This window comes from Pristiophorus japonicus, chromosome 4, assembly GCF_044704955.1.
Source record: "Pristiophorus japonicus isolate sPriJap1 chromosome 4, sPriJap1.hap1, whole genome shotgun sequence".
In the NCBI taxonomy this organism is placed as follows: domain Eukaryota; kingdom Metazoa; phylum Chordata; class Chondrichthyes; family Pristiophoridae; genus Pristiophorus; species Pristiophorus japonicus.
In genome coordinates, this window is record NC_091980.1 from 199,957,703 (window position 1) to 199,972,807 (window position 15,105).

Sequence of the window (15,105 nt, forward strand, 5' to 3'; positions counted from 1 at the left end):
CTCCCTTTATATACCTGGATGACCAGGTGAGGAGTGTCTCCCACAAGTTCACCCCCTGTGGTCAAGGTGTGCATTTCTTACGTATATACGTATTGCAGTGTTGTTACATACATGACAATACTCACAGATACATACATTACAGCGGCCTTGGTGATGGCACAGATATATAGTTGAAAGCTCAACTCTGGGTCAAATACATCATCAAGGTTGGGAACAGTCTGGTTCAGCCCCAGACAGCTGACTGCAGGGATTTTTGGACATCAAGGCCACTGTAATGTATGCACTTGTGAGTATCCTCACAGGTTTGTAGAGCTGTTGTCCTCGTCTGCCGTCCGGACACGCCATGGCGCACCATCTTGCCGTCTGGACGAGGCGGGGGTCCCCAATGGAGTGCACTCTACGCGGGAGTCCTCCCACTATTTATCAGGGACTTGGCCTGAAGGGTGGTGCATGGAGCAGTCCCGTGCAACAAATTTTTAAGTCGGTTCACGGGCTCCCAGGCCGCCTGCAATTTCTGCGGTCTGGAAGAGTCCGTGTTCCACGTTTTTATCGAATGTGCGAGGTTGCAGGCCCTGTTTCATTATTTAAAGGGGCTGCTCCTCAATTTCTGATTGCACTTCAGTCCCACACTCCTGATCTTTGGGCACCCTGCGCGGAGGGGAGCGGGTAGGTCCGAGGACCTCCTCGTAGGACTGCTCCTGGGCACGGCCAAGGGGGCCATCAGCCGGTCCAGGCAGCGGGCGGTCGAGGGGGTCGTTCAGCCTGACTGCCTGCCTCTCTTCCGCGTGTATATCCAGGTCAGGGTGTCCTTAGAGATGGAGCACGCGGTGTCCACCGGTATGCTCGCAGCCTTCCGCGAGAGGTGGGCGCCGGAGAGACTGGAGTGCATCGTTGCCCCCGGCAACCAAATTTTAATTTGATTTTATATGTTTTAAAGTCTAATTTATTTTAAATGCCGGTTTTAGTGTCCCCCTCCCCTTTTATAGGGGGCACTTGAAAAAATATGATTTTTAGTGCCCAAAAAAACAAAAAACAAAAAAAAACACAAAAAAGGGCCTTGAAAAATGTTTGGACCGTCCCCCAGATCGGGGGGCACTTGATTTAATGTTTACTTTTTCTCCCCAGAAAGAGTTGTAGAGCTGTTGTCCTCGTCTGCCGTCCGGATACGTCATGGCGCACCACCTTGCTGTCCGGAGGAGGCGGGGGGTCCCCGATGGAGTGCACTCTACGCGGGAGTCCTCCCACTATTTATTGGGGACCTGGCCTGGAGGGTGGTGCATGGAGCAGTCCCGTGCAACAAATTTTTAAGCCGGTTCACGGGCTCCCAGGCCGCCTGCAATTTCTGCGGTCTGGAGGAGTCCGCGTTCCATGTTTTTATGGAGTGTGTGAGGTTGCTGCCCCTGTTTCATTATTTAAAGGGGCTGCTCCTCAATTTCTGGTTGCACTTCAGTCCCACACTCCTGATCTTTGGGCACCCTGTGCGGAGGGGAGCGGGTAGGTCCGAGGGCCTCCTTGTAGGCCTGCTCCTGGGCACGGCCAAGGGTGCCATCAGCCGGTCCAGGCAGCGGGCGGTCGAGGGGGTCGTTCAGCCTGACTGCCTGCTTCTCTTCCATGCCTACATCCTGGCCAGGGTGTCTCTGGAGATGGAGCACGCGGTGTCCACCGGTACGCTCGCGGCCTTCCGCGAGAGGTGGGCGCCGGAGGAACTGGAGTGCATCATCACCCCCGGCAACCAAATTTTAATTTGATTTTATATGTTTTAAAGTTTCATTTGTTTTATTGCAGGGTCTTAGTGTCCCCTTCCTTTAAACCAGGGGCACTTGTATAATTTGGAGTTTAGTGCCTAAACAAAACACAAAAAAAAAAGGGCACTTGAAGACTGTTTGGAGTGTTCACCCCCTGCCCTTTAATCAGGGGACACTTGATTTAACGTTTATTTTGTTCTCAACATAAGGGTTGTAGAGCTGTTGCAAGTCTACCTTAGCCTTGCCAAGGAAGCCTAGCCAGCGAACTGGCAAGAGCTGGAGGCCAAAGTCACCTTTTCCTAGGGCACTGGACAGGAGTGCTCTGAGTGCTGTCCTACAGGGGTCGATATAGTCATAAACCAGCTGGTGGCCGCTATGCTGTGGTACCGGCTAGTCACTTTGACCCCTCCACCTGCGTTTGTCGCCATGATACACAAGAAGCTGATGGACTTCTTCTGGAACAACAGGAAGCACTGGGTCTCTGCTGCGGTTTTGAGTCTCCCGCTTAGGGAGGGCGGTCAGGCGTTGGTGTGCGGCAGCACCCAGCTAGCCACTTTCCATCTTCAGACCCTGCAGAGATACCTCTACGTCGAGCCCCCTCCTAGGTGGCGTGCGCTGGTGACATATTTCTTCCGGCAGCTCCTGTTTGTGAGCCTGAGGGGTGTCACAACTGCCATGTGGGGGCTGCCTGTCTTTTACCAGGAACTCATCAGTGTCTGGAACAGAGTCGCCACCAAGCACAGCTCTCCACCGTCTGGAGTGGCAGCTGCCCTGCAGGAGCCGCTGCTCAGGAATCCGTACCTCCACAACCGCGGTTTTAGGTGGCAGGCAGACGAGTGGGCTGTGGCTAGCGAGGTGACCAGGGTCAGGGACCTGTTCAATGGTGGAGGAGCGGGCTGGATGGCGCCAGACCTGCTGGCATGGCGCCTAAACTGGGACGACCTCCGATGTGCGGCCAATGCCATCGCGTCGCTAAAAACAGCGCTGAGCCCTGACTCTGTTAGGTGTGTCAAGGAGGCTCGAGCACGTGGGGAGATCCCGTCCAAACTGACCCCCATCCGGATGGAATTCCTCATCAGCGCCAAGCCCCGAAACCTCCCTTGGGAGCCATCGCCTCACAACTTGAGCCACCTCGGGGAAATCCCCTCCGTGCCTTTCAGTCCTGCGCGGAGAGGTTTCCTGTATGGGTTGCTCCTGCACAATCTCCACCTTGCCATCCTCGTCTGCCGTCCGGACACGCCATGGCGCACCATCTTACCGTCTGGAGGAGGCGGGGGGTCCCCAATGGAGTGCTCTCTACACGGGAGTCCTCCCCCTATTTATTGGGGACTTGGCCTGGAGGGTGGTGCACGGAGCAGTCCCATGCACTAAATTTTTAAGTCGGTTCACGGGCTCCCAGGCCGCCTGCAATTTCTGAGGTCTGGAGGAGTCTGTGTTCCACCTTTTTATGGAATATGTGAGATTGCAGCCCCTATTCCAATATCTGAAGGGGCTGCTCCTCAAATTCTGGTTGCACTTCAGTCCCACACTCCTGATCTTTGGCCATCCTGTGCAGAGTGGAGCGGACAGGCCCAAGGGCTTCCTCATAAGTCTGCTCCTGGGCATGGCCAAGGGAGCCATCAGCCGGTCCAGGCAGCGGGCGGTCGAGAGGGTCGTTCAGCCCGACTGCCTGCCTCTCTTCCACGGTTACATCCTGGCCAGGGTGTCCCTGGAGATGGAGCATGCGGTGTCCACCGGTACGCTCGCAGCCTTCCGCGAAAGGTAGGCACCGGAGGGACTGGAGTGCATCATCACCCCCGGCAACCAAATTTTAATGTTAATTTGTTTAATTTGCCAGTCTTAGTGCCGCCGCCCCCTCTTTCCCCCCCCCCCCCCCCCCCCCCACCTCTCCCTTTTAGCTCGGGGACACTTGTATAATGCAAAAAAACCAAAAAACAAGGGGGCACTTGTTTGAAAGTGTTCACTTGATTTAATGTTTTATTTTGTTCTCAACAAAAGAGTTGTAGAGCTGTTGAGTCTACCTTAGCCTTGCCGGGGAGGCCTAGCTGGCGAACTGGCAAGAGCTGGAGGCCAAAATCACCTTTTCCTTGGGCGCTGGGCAGGAGTGCTCCGAGTGCTGCCCTACAGGGATCGAGCGCTAGTCATAAATCAGCTGATGGCCGCTATGCTGTCACTTTGATTCCTCCCCCTGCGTTTGTCACCAAGATACAGAAGAAGCTCGTCGACTTCTTCTGGGACAACAGGAAGCACTGGGTCTCTGCTGCAGTTCTAAGTCTCCCACTTAGGGAGGGCAGTCAGGCGTTGGTGTGCGTGAGCACCCAGGTTGTGATTTTCCGTCTTCAGACCCTGCAGAGATACCTTAGATCGAGGATCCTCCCAGCTGGTGTGTGCTGGAGATGTATTTCTTCTGCCAGCAGTACGGCCTCAATTATGACATGCAGCTCCTGTTTGTAAACCTGGGAGTCGTGGACGCCTCCATGTGGGGAGTGCCGGTCTTTTACCAGGAATGCATCAGGGTCTGGAACAAGTTCGCCTGCAAACGCATTTGTCCTCCGTCTGGAGTAGCGGCTGTCCTTCGGAAGCTGTTGCTCAGGAATCCGTACCTCCATGACTGCGATTTCAGGTGGCAGGCAGAGGAAAGGCCTGTGTTTGACAAGGTGACCAGAGTCAGGGTCCCACTGGCTGGTGGAGGAACGGGTTGGATGGTGCTAGAGGAGCTGGCGCAGTGCCTGTCCTGGGCCGATGTCCGGCTGGCGGCCAAAACTATCGAGTTGCTAAAAGTGGCACTGGGCCCTGACTACACTAGGTGTGTCGAGGAGGCTCCAGCATCTGGATGATTCGATCCGATCTGGCCCCTGGCCAGACAGAATTCCTCATCGGCGCCTAGCCACGGAACCTCCCTTGGGAGTCGGCGCCTCACAACTTGAGCCGCTTCCGGTAAATCCTTTCCGTGCCTTTCAGTTTTGCGCAGAGGGGATTACTGAACGGGCTGCTCTTGCACACTCTCCATTTTGTCATCCATCTGGACATGACATGGTGCACCATCTTGCCATCCAGAGGAGGCAGGGATCCCCAATGGAGGGCTCTCTATGCGGGAGTCCTCCCTTTATCAATTGGGGTCTTGGCCTGGAGAGTGTTGCATGGGGCAATCCCGTGCAATACGTTAAGTCGGTTCATGGACTTGCAGCTCGCCTGCATTTTCTGCGGTCTGGAGGAATCTGTGTTCCATGTTGTTATACAGTGTGTGAGGTTACAGCCCCTCTTCCACTATTTGAAGGGGCTGCTCCTCGATTTCTGGCTGTATTTCCGTCCCACACTCCTGATCTTTGGGCACCGGATGCAGAGGGGAACGGCATGTTGGAGGGCCTCCTCGTGGGTCCATTAACAGGTCCAGGCAGCGGACGATCGTGGGAGTCGTTCAACCCGACTGCCTGCCTCTCTTCCGTGGTTATGTTCGCGCCAGTGTGTCCCTGGAGATGGAGCACTCGGTGTCTACTGGTACGCTTGCGACCTTCTGCAACAGGTGGGCACCGGAAGGACTGGAGTGCATCATTACAACAGAATTTTAATTTGATTTGTCAAGGTTCCCTTTTTGTTAATTTGTGGGTTCTAGTCATTGTGCTCCTTTAACAACAGGGCACTTAGCTTTATTTTTTTTATTTAAGAGTTGTAGCGCTGTTACATTGTGAATGGCGTAACCAGTCACGTGACGTTCACAAGACTCAGTGAAACCCCAGTCAGTTGGGTCTAGATCATCCACGATGAGGTATGCAGTTGTGAGCCCAGTGGATGAACTGGTAATGTGTCATGTGATAAACCTTTGTCAATAAACCAACTACTTCTGAGTAGCAATGTGTTGCTATGAATTCTTAAGAACACATGAAGCAAATATATTACAGCCGTGAACGGTGTTATATAAATGTAAGTTCATTCTTCTTTCTTTCAAATTGGCCTCCATGTTTTCCTACATTAAAACAGTGACTACATTTGAAAAGTATTTAATTTCATGTAAAGTGCTCTGGGATGTCGAGAGGTTGTGAAACATGATATATAAATGCAATTTCTTTCCTTCTTTCCTTCCAACATTTCATACTCTACTTGAAGAAGGAATTGTTAATGCTGTATGCTCATAAAAAGCAAAGCTGAAAGTGTTCCTTTTTCGATTACACTTGCCCATCTTTTAACATGTCTGAACATAAAAACTAGTTTCTTTTACTTAAATACAACATCAACTTGCATCTAAATAATGCTCCATGTGTCAAAAGAAAATCTCAGACTGCTTCACAAGGCAAAGAGATGGACAGCCAGCAGGAAAAGGAGCAGGGAAGAGGGCTGGGGAGACTGAAAACATGGTGGAAGAGATGGACCTTTAGGGAAGGAGTTAACCAACAAAGTTTTGGGGCAGAATTCCAAAGCTTATTGGTGAATGATTGACTTCTAATGGTGGGCAGAGGGAAGTGGGAAGGAAGCAGTCATCCCAAGTCAACGGAGCAGAGGGTGTGCGCAGAGTAAAGATGGCTGGAGGGTGGAACAAGGATGTTGTGGAATATGAAGCTATGAACAAGAATCCTACTCTCGGGAGAAAGGTTGAGCATGGCAAGGGATTAATGCGCTGGGTGTGCAGGACAATTTGTGGGAGAGGGACTTGATGTGGATTTCTGGATTAGCTGAAGTTTGTGCAGACTGAACGGGAAAAGATCTGAGATAAATCAGTCCTCAATAAAAAAAAATGCAAAGCAATATTTTGAAACATACTATAATCGGAGTTGTACCAAAATGTATCAGGCTATAGATGCAAATTCAAAAGAACAATTCATCTGAATCCCATGTGATAACCTGAACTTTCTGGAAATTAAATATTCATTTCCTGAACATAGAGTCCAGTTTATGAACACATACCTCTCAGATGAGGGTATGTTTTTGTTAAGCTGGGTTTTGTGGTGGTGTTAAACTACAGCTTTTCACTTCTGCCAATCTAGAATGGCAACAGCTGTTTTGTGCTAATTTTGTTTTGACAAGTTTGCCTTTATATCTCGCTAAGATTTTATAGAAACATATACACTTGTCATTCTACCTGCATTTCTGTAAAATAAATCTTCCATTAAATCACAGCTAAATTTATTTGTATATAGTATATCCTCATACCTTGAAACAGGTTGGAACTGCACTGCATTCAGATCAGTATTATACCATTCTTTTGGTCAATGATCGCTTTAACATAACTTCTTAAGCAAATATTCCTGCTCCTCAACCGATTTCCCAGTTCAATGGAAAACCAACAAAAGGTTTCAAATACTACCAACACACTTTCATTCAAAGGCTCCCAGTTATAGTGCTGTCTTTGTTTTAAAAGAAAGACTTGCATTTATATAGCAACCTTCACAACATCAGGACATCCAAAAGTGCTTTACAGCAAATGAGGCACTCCGGCATGTAGTTAATCTTATAATGTAGGAAACATGGCAGCTAATTTGTGCACAGCAAGGTCCCACAAACAGCAATATGTTAATGACCAGATCATTTGTTTTAGTGGTATTGGTTGAGGTATACATATTGAAAAGGACACTGAGGAGAACTCCCTTGCTCTTCTTCAAAATTGTGTCATGGGATCTTTACATTCAGCTGAGAGGACAAACTTGATTTTAACATTTTATCTGAAAGACAACATGTCCAACAGTGCAGCACTCCCTCAGTACTGCACTGGAGTGTCAGACTAGCTTACGTCTCTGGAGTGGGACTTGAACCCACATCCTTCTGACTCCGAGGCAAGAGTGCTACGAATGGAGCCACATCTGACCGGTGTAAGGTTTGGAGTAGATTTTCAACTTGCCACCTGAGCATAAAATTGGCATTGCAGATTGACCACCTGTTATAGAAACTGTTGGATCTTCATTTGCATTGATTTCAGTTTCTGTAATGTGCAGATGAACCGTAACATTGGTTTTAGACCTCCTTGTCTTCTGGCGTCTTCATATTACATTTTATTTTGAAAAACATACAGTATATTTTGGCTCCTCAGGATTGCCATAAGGAGGGAGGTGTGCATTTCCTTATCTATTGGGTATTACATAGTTGTATTTGGACTTGATATACTTTGCAAAAATTAAGCTTATTTATTACAATTGGTTTACTCCCCTGCAGCTATATCACATCTCATCATCCATGATTCTAAGTTCAGAATATTGAATCAAAGTCGGTAAATATACAGCACTGGATATCAAAGAATGAGTTTACAAAGTAGTAACACAATCAAGGGGGTCAGTCTGAACCTGTTCAAAGACTGTCATTAAGCATAAGATTCAAGCTGACTCAGTTTATAAACATCCTTCAACCGTGAGACAGTGACATTTCTTTTAACTCCCTCTGATGTAGCTGTTATTTTACATAATTGTTGAACAGGACAACAAAGTCAAGGGTTCGCATGTAGCAGTATACTAAGTAAGCTGTCAATAGGATTTCATCTTTATATTGCTTGAAAAAACTGTCCTATTGTGTTTTATGGCTAATTGTTTTGAAATCAACAATCTGTGCCATAAAATGACACCAAGTTTATCCTGTTAATTATTTTGCAGTGTTGTTAGTCATTTTTCTTCAGTTGAAATTGTTTTTGTCCAATAAATGTTATATGTAATGGCATCTATTAAAACAACTGGCCACGGACAGTTATAAAACTGCTTTATAGCAATTTTACATTAAATGCTTATGCATGTGTCTTCCGAAGCATCTAATTAGCCTTAAGCAAAATTGATATAAGTGTGAGACATCTCGTGACTTTGATGCAACATTTGGTGACAGACTTGAGCACTGGCAATACAGCTTGCTGAAGGTAACGAAAAATGAAGTCAAGATACAATCCATCTGTAATAGATGATGTGGTTCATTAGGACTTTCTTTGATACAATATATATAATTTGGACATGAAAGGTAAAAGATGTAACATTAGCTGGCGTATCACCACATATCACTGCATTAATAAGAAAAGTATTGAGTTCAGGAGAGTTCCTAGCTGTCATCTGCTCGAGAAGTCTATTAATGCTTAGCTGACAACCATGGTTTGGTAACCCACAGACATTCCTGTCCAATTACCTTGGGCTCAATTTTCCCCAGTGACTGGCGCCGTTTTTTTGCCGTGCGCTGCTTTTTTTGGCCTAAATTTTAAAAATCCAAGGGCTAGGTTTTCCCTTTTTTGCATGCTTAACGCCCACTTAACGTCCATTTTACTACTGAAATGACATATTACACCCATATATCGCTCATTTAGCCACAAAATGGAAACTTGTCGGAAACTTATTGCCAAGCGTTACTTTCCCCATGTTCGTAACGCCGGGAAAAAATAATACTGCCCGCCCACTTTTTTGGGGCGGTATCATCTGAATGGGCGAAATCGACCGCACACTTTTTTTTGTCGTAAAGAATACATTTGCCGAAACTAACGGCCAGGAGATCAGCCAGCGTCACTTTCACCACCTCGCACACATCGGCCACAATATCGCTCGCTGAAAAAAATGCCTGGAAAAAGTGGAACTAACCGGAACTAATCATAGCGTTATTAGTTCTTTAAAAGATTGCTCTGCTTCAACCTCGGGGGAGTTCGGATGTACTCTGGAGATGTTTGGAGGTGATGTGAACATCTGTACAAACATCTTTACCATACTGTGAACGATTGGAATTTAATAGGTGTCTTTGTCGGGACATTCCTTGTTTGTGACCAATCGGTGGAAAACATACAGTTATTGCAATGGGGCCTGTCCTTTCTCACCCTCTCTTGGTGACCAATTACATGCTACAGACTTGAGATGGCCGAAGCTACACTCCACAGCATTACGTGCACAATGTACGAAGTGATAGAAGTGATAGATGAGGAGGACCAGACGTTACACCCACCGCAAGTACAGGGAGAAGCATTCTTACCTTGACTTGCCCGACACCACCTGCCTTCGGAGACTGCGCTTCCACAAAGAGATTATCACTGAGTTATGCCAGCTCATAAGGGGAGATCTGCATCCTGCCAGCACCATCAGTACTGCATTGTCCGTCAAGGTCAAAGTGACCGCGGCACTGTTGTTCTACGCGTCGGGTTCTTTTCAGGCCTCAGCTGGCGGCAATTGCGGTCTATCTCAGCATGCCACACATTGCTGCATTAGGCAAGTCACTGAAGCCCTGTACCCATGCAGGAGAGACTTGATCAGCTTCCCTAAGACCAGGAGGCATAGACTGAGAGGGTTCTAGGATTCTCCAGAATTGCAAACTTCCCCAAGGTGCAGGGAGCAATAGACTGTACACACATCGTGATGCGGGCACCTTTTCAGGATGCAAAAGTTTTCAGGAACTGCAAGGGATTCCACGCCCTGAATGTCCAACTCCCTGTCGACCAGCAGCAAATTATAATGGCAGTGAATGCTAAATTTCCATGATGCTCACATCCTGCGTGAGAGCACTGTATCTGACCTGTTTAAAATCAGCCACAAGGTCAATGCTGGATGCTTGGTGACAAAGGATATGGCCTCGCCACTTGGCTGATGGCCCCTCTGCATGATACCCACACCGAAGCCGAGAGGCTATATAACGAGAGCCACAGAGCTACTCGCAATATCGTGGAGAAAACCATTGGAGTGCTGAAGCAGCGCTTTAGATGCCGAGACCACTCAGGAGGCAACCTCCAATAGCACCCTGAGCAGGTAGCTCAATTCATAGTGGTATGCTCCATGCTGCACAACTTGGCTATCAGGAGGGGACAAGAATTGCCTGATGAGTCTGACAGTCCACCTCACCAGAGAGAGGAAGAGGAGGATGAGGAGGCGGACGTTGACATCGGCCCAGACAATCAGGCTGATGCTGAAGCCATGCCCCCACCCCCCAGTAGACCGCATGAAAGAGCCTGTGGTGGCATAATAGCTGCAAGAGCCTTGCATCAGGAACTCATCAATGAGCGCTTTGCCTGAAAGAATGTTGGTGTTATTTATAAGGCTGACACACTGCTGGGTGTGCAGGTCATACATCAATGGTGGGCATCATCTTGGTGACAGTTTAAGTTGATTGAAGTTAAGTGTAATTTGATAAGGAATCACCAACGTGTAACGGTACAGCTATCTGAGCCAATGCGCAACAAGTTTTTTTCAAATAAAAAACATTTAAACCATACATTTGTTTGAAATCATCATCATCATTATTTCTATAAAAAACAACCCTTCCACCCATCTCACTTCTCCTCCCCACCTCTACCCGTTCCCCTTTCCGTCCTGACTCCAAGTCACCTGGCTGAGGAATTCCTCAGGCGATGCTTCATTGGGGCAGTGAGGGGAGGATGACTGCTGCTTGCCCGAGGTGGGAACGTGCTCTGCGCCAGAAGCAAGATGTTGCTCCTGGCTCTCGTGTCATTGGCAATGGGAGTGCGGCACCTTGGGGTGCAGTGCCGCGCTCTGGGACCACTGGGAGCCCTCTGCCACCAGTGTTCCTGGCAACCTGCTCCAGGGCCTCCACCATCCCTTCCATGCTATATCTTATTTGTTGGACAAAAACTCGGTACCAACTATGTTCTTTGTGCTTAGTAGGCTTTTTGTTGCTGATGAATCTCCCTCGTGCCTCCCATAACAACCAAACAAGCACACACCACAGCCTTGCATGCCTTCAGTCCCTCTCAGCTCCCTCTCTATTTCTGTCTCCTCTTCTGCGCATGTCATGATAACCCTTGACCTCCTGATCGCGGGAATCGAGCGTTGCCATGTTGTTGCTAAGGACGGCGACACTTGGGGCAGAAGGTCAGAGAGATTTAATGCTACCGCCCATTTCATATCGCTCGCGGTAATGCCCAATTTCAAAACTAGAGACTAGGTGCTTTGAGAATGGACGAGAAGCCGGCGATCTGAAAACCCATTTTTACCACCCACGCTGGAAATAACGCCCATTTTTGGGTAATCTGCACAAAAGTGTAAAATCTGGCCCCAAGTTTCCCCAAAGATTGTGTGCCAGCGTAACTGAGTTAGTTACGATTTGTTTTTTAGGTTAGTTTTTTTGTGTAACCTGATGTCTGCACTAGTTTTTCACAATTATGCAAGTTTGGCCAACTTCCATGCCCAGAGGAATGACTACATAAAGTTCCCCATGACCGCCCAGGCAACGCGAGAACGGGCTGTGGGCTTCTCCAGGATTGCTGGCTTCCTAAATGTACAGGGCTGCATTGATTGTACTCACATCACCTTGTGAGCACCTTTGGAGGATTCTAAGATGTACAGGAACAGAAAAGGCTTCCACTACATTGAAGTGCAACTCGTGTGTGACGACATGCATTGCATCATGTCAGTTGATGCAAGATACCCTGGGAGCACTCATCATGTCTTCATCCTATTCAAGAGCGCTATATATGCCCTGTTTCAGCAGTAGCCAGAAGGTTAGAGCTGGCGACTGGGAGTCAAAGTGTATGGCCTCGCCACCTGGCTCATGACGCCCCTACGTGTAATCCGGACAGAAGCTGACCAGGAATACAACATGTTGCACATTGCAATGCGCAACATAATATAGAGGATCATTGGCATCTTGAAACGGCATTTCCGATGCCTGAACTGTAGTGTATGGAGAAAGAGTCAGACTGAACACTGTGAGCTCAAAGTAACGTGTGACCTTAGTCTTTTATTGCAGGTCTCCAGAGTGCCTCTCCAACCTGCGAAGCACTCTTAAATACCTGTGCTCCCAAGGGACTATGAGATCCCTTGGGACTCCGGGGAATGAGCCCTCTGGTGGCTGTACAGAGTATATACAAGTCCAGATACATAACAACATTCTCCCCTAACGTCAATAGTGTAACTATTTACAATGTGAGTCGATCTGGGGCCCTTCTTGCCCTGGTTGATTGTCTCGGTGTGAAGGCTGGTGTTGTTGAGTCATTTGTTGGGCCCTCGCTGGGCTGCTGTGCAGCTGGCCTTGCTGGGCTGCCTGGTGTGTTGGGCCCCGCAGGGGGCTGTGGATGATGGGTTCTGCTTCATGCTCAACCGTGGTGTCGGTTACCACTGGTGTGTGTGTTGGGGGATCAAAAAAAGTAGGGTCCAAGGTGGGTTGCTCAGGATAGTCTGTGAATCTGAGTTTGATTTTCTCCAAGTGTTTCCGGTGAATGAGTCCATTGAAAGTTTGACCGAAACACCCTGCTCCTCACTTTGACCACGACAGTGCCGGGAAGCCACTTGGGGCCTTGCCCATAATTTAATACAAATATAGGATCATTGACTTCAATCTCGTGTGACACATTTGCGCTATCATGGTATGCACTTTGTTGAAGCCACCTGCTCTCTACCAGTTCATCTCGATCAGGATGAATTAACGAGAGCTTTGTCTTAAGTGCTCTTTTCATGAGCAGTTTAGCAGGTGGGATCCCAGTGAGTGAGTGTCGTCTCGTGCAGTAGCTAAGTAGGACTCTGGATAGGCGAGTCTGCAGTGAGTCTTCAGTTACCCTCTTCAAGCCTTGCTTGATGGTTTGCACTGCTCTCTCTGCCTGACCATTGGATGCTGGTTTAAATAGGGCAGATGTGACATGTTTGATCCCGTTACTGGTCATAAATTCTTTGAAATCAGCACTGGTAAAACATGGCCCATTGTCACTCACCAGGACATCGGGTAAGCCATGTGTGGCAAACATGGCCCGCAGGCTTTCAGTGGTGGCAGCGGAAGTGCTGGCCGACATTATCTCACATTCGATCCACTTGGAGTACGTGTCTACAACCACAAGGAACGTTTTACCTAAGAACGGGCCTGCATAGTCGACGTGTACCCTAGACCATGGTTTGGAGGGCCAAGACAATAAACATAGCGGCGCCTCCCTGGGTACATTGCTTAACTGCAAGCATGTGTTACATCTGTGAACGCAGGACTCTAAGTCTGCATCGATGCCAGGCTACCACACATGGGGTCTGGCTATCACTTTCATCATTACTATGCCTGGGTGGGTACTGTGGAGATCATTGATGAAGGGGTGTTTGCCCTTCTTGGGGACCACTACTCGATTGCCCCACAGAAGACAGTCTGCCTGTATAGACATTTCACCTTTGCGCCATTGGAACGGCTTTATCTCTTCCTGCATTTCCACTGGGACACTGGACCAGCTCCCGTTAAGCACACAGCTTTTTGACTAGGGATAATAAAGGGTCCTGGCTTGTCCAGGTTTTGATCTGCCGGGCAGGACAGATGATTGCTCACTCTCAAATGCTTCCATAACCATGGCTAGATCTGCGGGCTGTGCCATTCCCACCCCAGTGGTGGGCAATGGCAGCCTACTGAGAGCATCGGCGCAGTTTTCTGTGCCTGGCCTGTGGCGGATGGCATAGTTCTATGCGGACAACGTGAGCGCCCAGATCTGCATAACTAACCTGACCAGCCACCATGACCTCCGGGTGGTTTCTCCCTGGTCAGGAAGGTATATGCTTACATTTTTGTAAACAGGAGGTGGGTGGGATGGCTTGACCCATCCACCTCCACGGAGGTGTGTGGGGGACCTGACCCATCCACCTCCATGGCACGAACCTGGTATTGCAGTACTTCCAGGAACGGTGCAGTGGCTCTAGGCCTTTTGGCTAAGAGCATTGGCGCAGAGTGATCCTTGACTGGTGCAGGGTGACCTCTGGCGTTTGTGACTTGACAAAGAATTGGAAACGATTGGCTACGAATTTATAATAAAAAAAAAAAAAATAAAAAAAAAAACGTGAGTGCCCATCTCTGGATGCAGGCCGATGCGTTGGTATTTATCCATTTGCTCTCGGAAAACAGGGATATAAGTGGCTTATGGTCAGTTTCCAATTCAAATTTTAGCCCAAACAGGTATTGATGCATTTTCTTTACCCCATAGACACACACTAACGCTTCTTTTTAAATCATGCTGTAGGATCTCTGTGCCTTAGACAGACTCCTGGATGCATAAGCAACCGGTTGCAGTTTCCCAAAATCATTAGCGTGTTACAATACACACCCGACGCCATATGACAACGCATCACATGCTAGTACCAAACACTTACATGGATCATACAACACAAGCAATTTGTTTGAGCATAACAATTTTCTCGCTTTTACAAAGGCATTTTCTTGGCTTTTGTCCCAAACCGATTTCATGCCCTTTTCATAGTAAGACATGTAGTGGTTCTAGCAGGGTGCTGAGACCTGGTAAGAGGTTACCAAAGTAGTTCAAGAGTCCCAGGAACGACCGTAGCTCCGTCACGTTCTGTGGCCTCGGTGCGTTCTCAATTGCTTCCGTCTTCGCTTTGATGGGCCTGATGCCGTCCGCCGCAATCCTCCTTCCCAAGAACTCAACTTCAGGCGCCAGGAAAATGCACATCGAGTGTTTTAACCTGAGCCCCATGCAGTTGAGCTGACTAAGAACCTC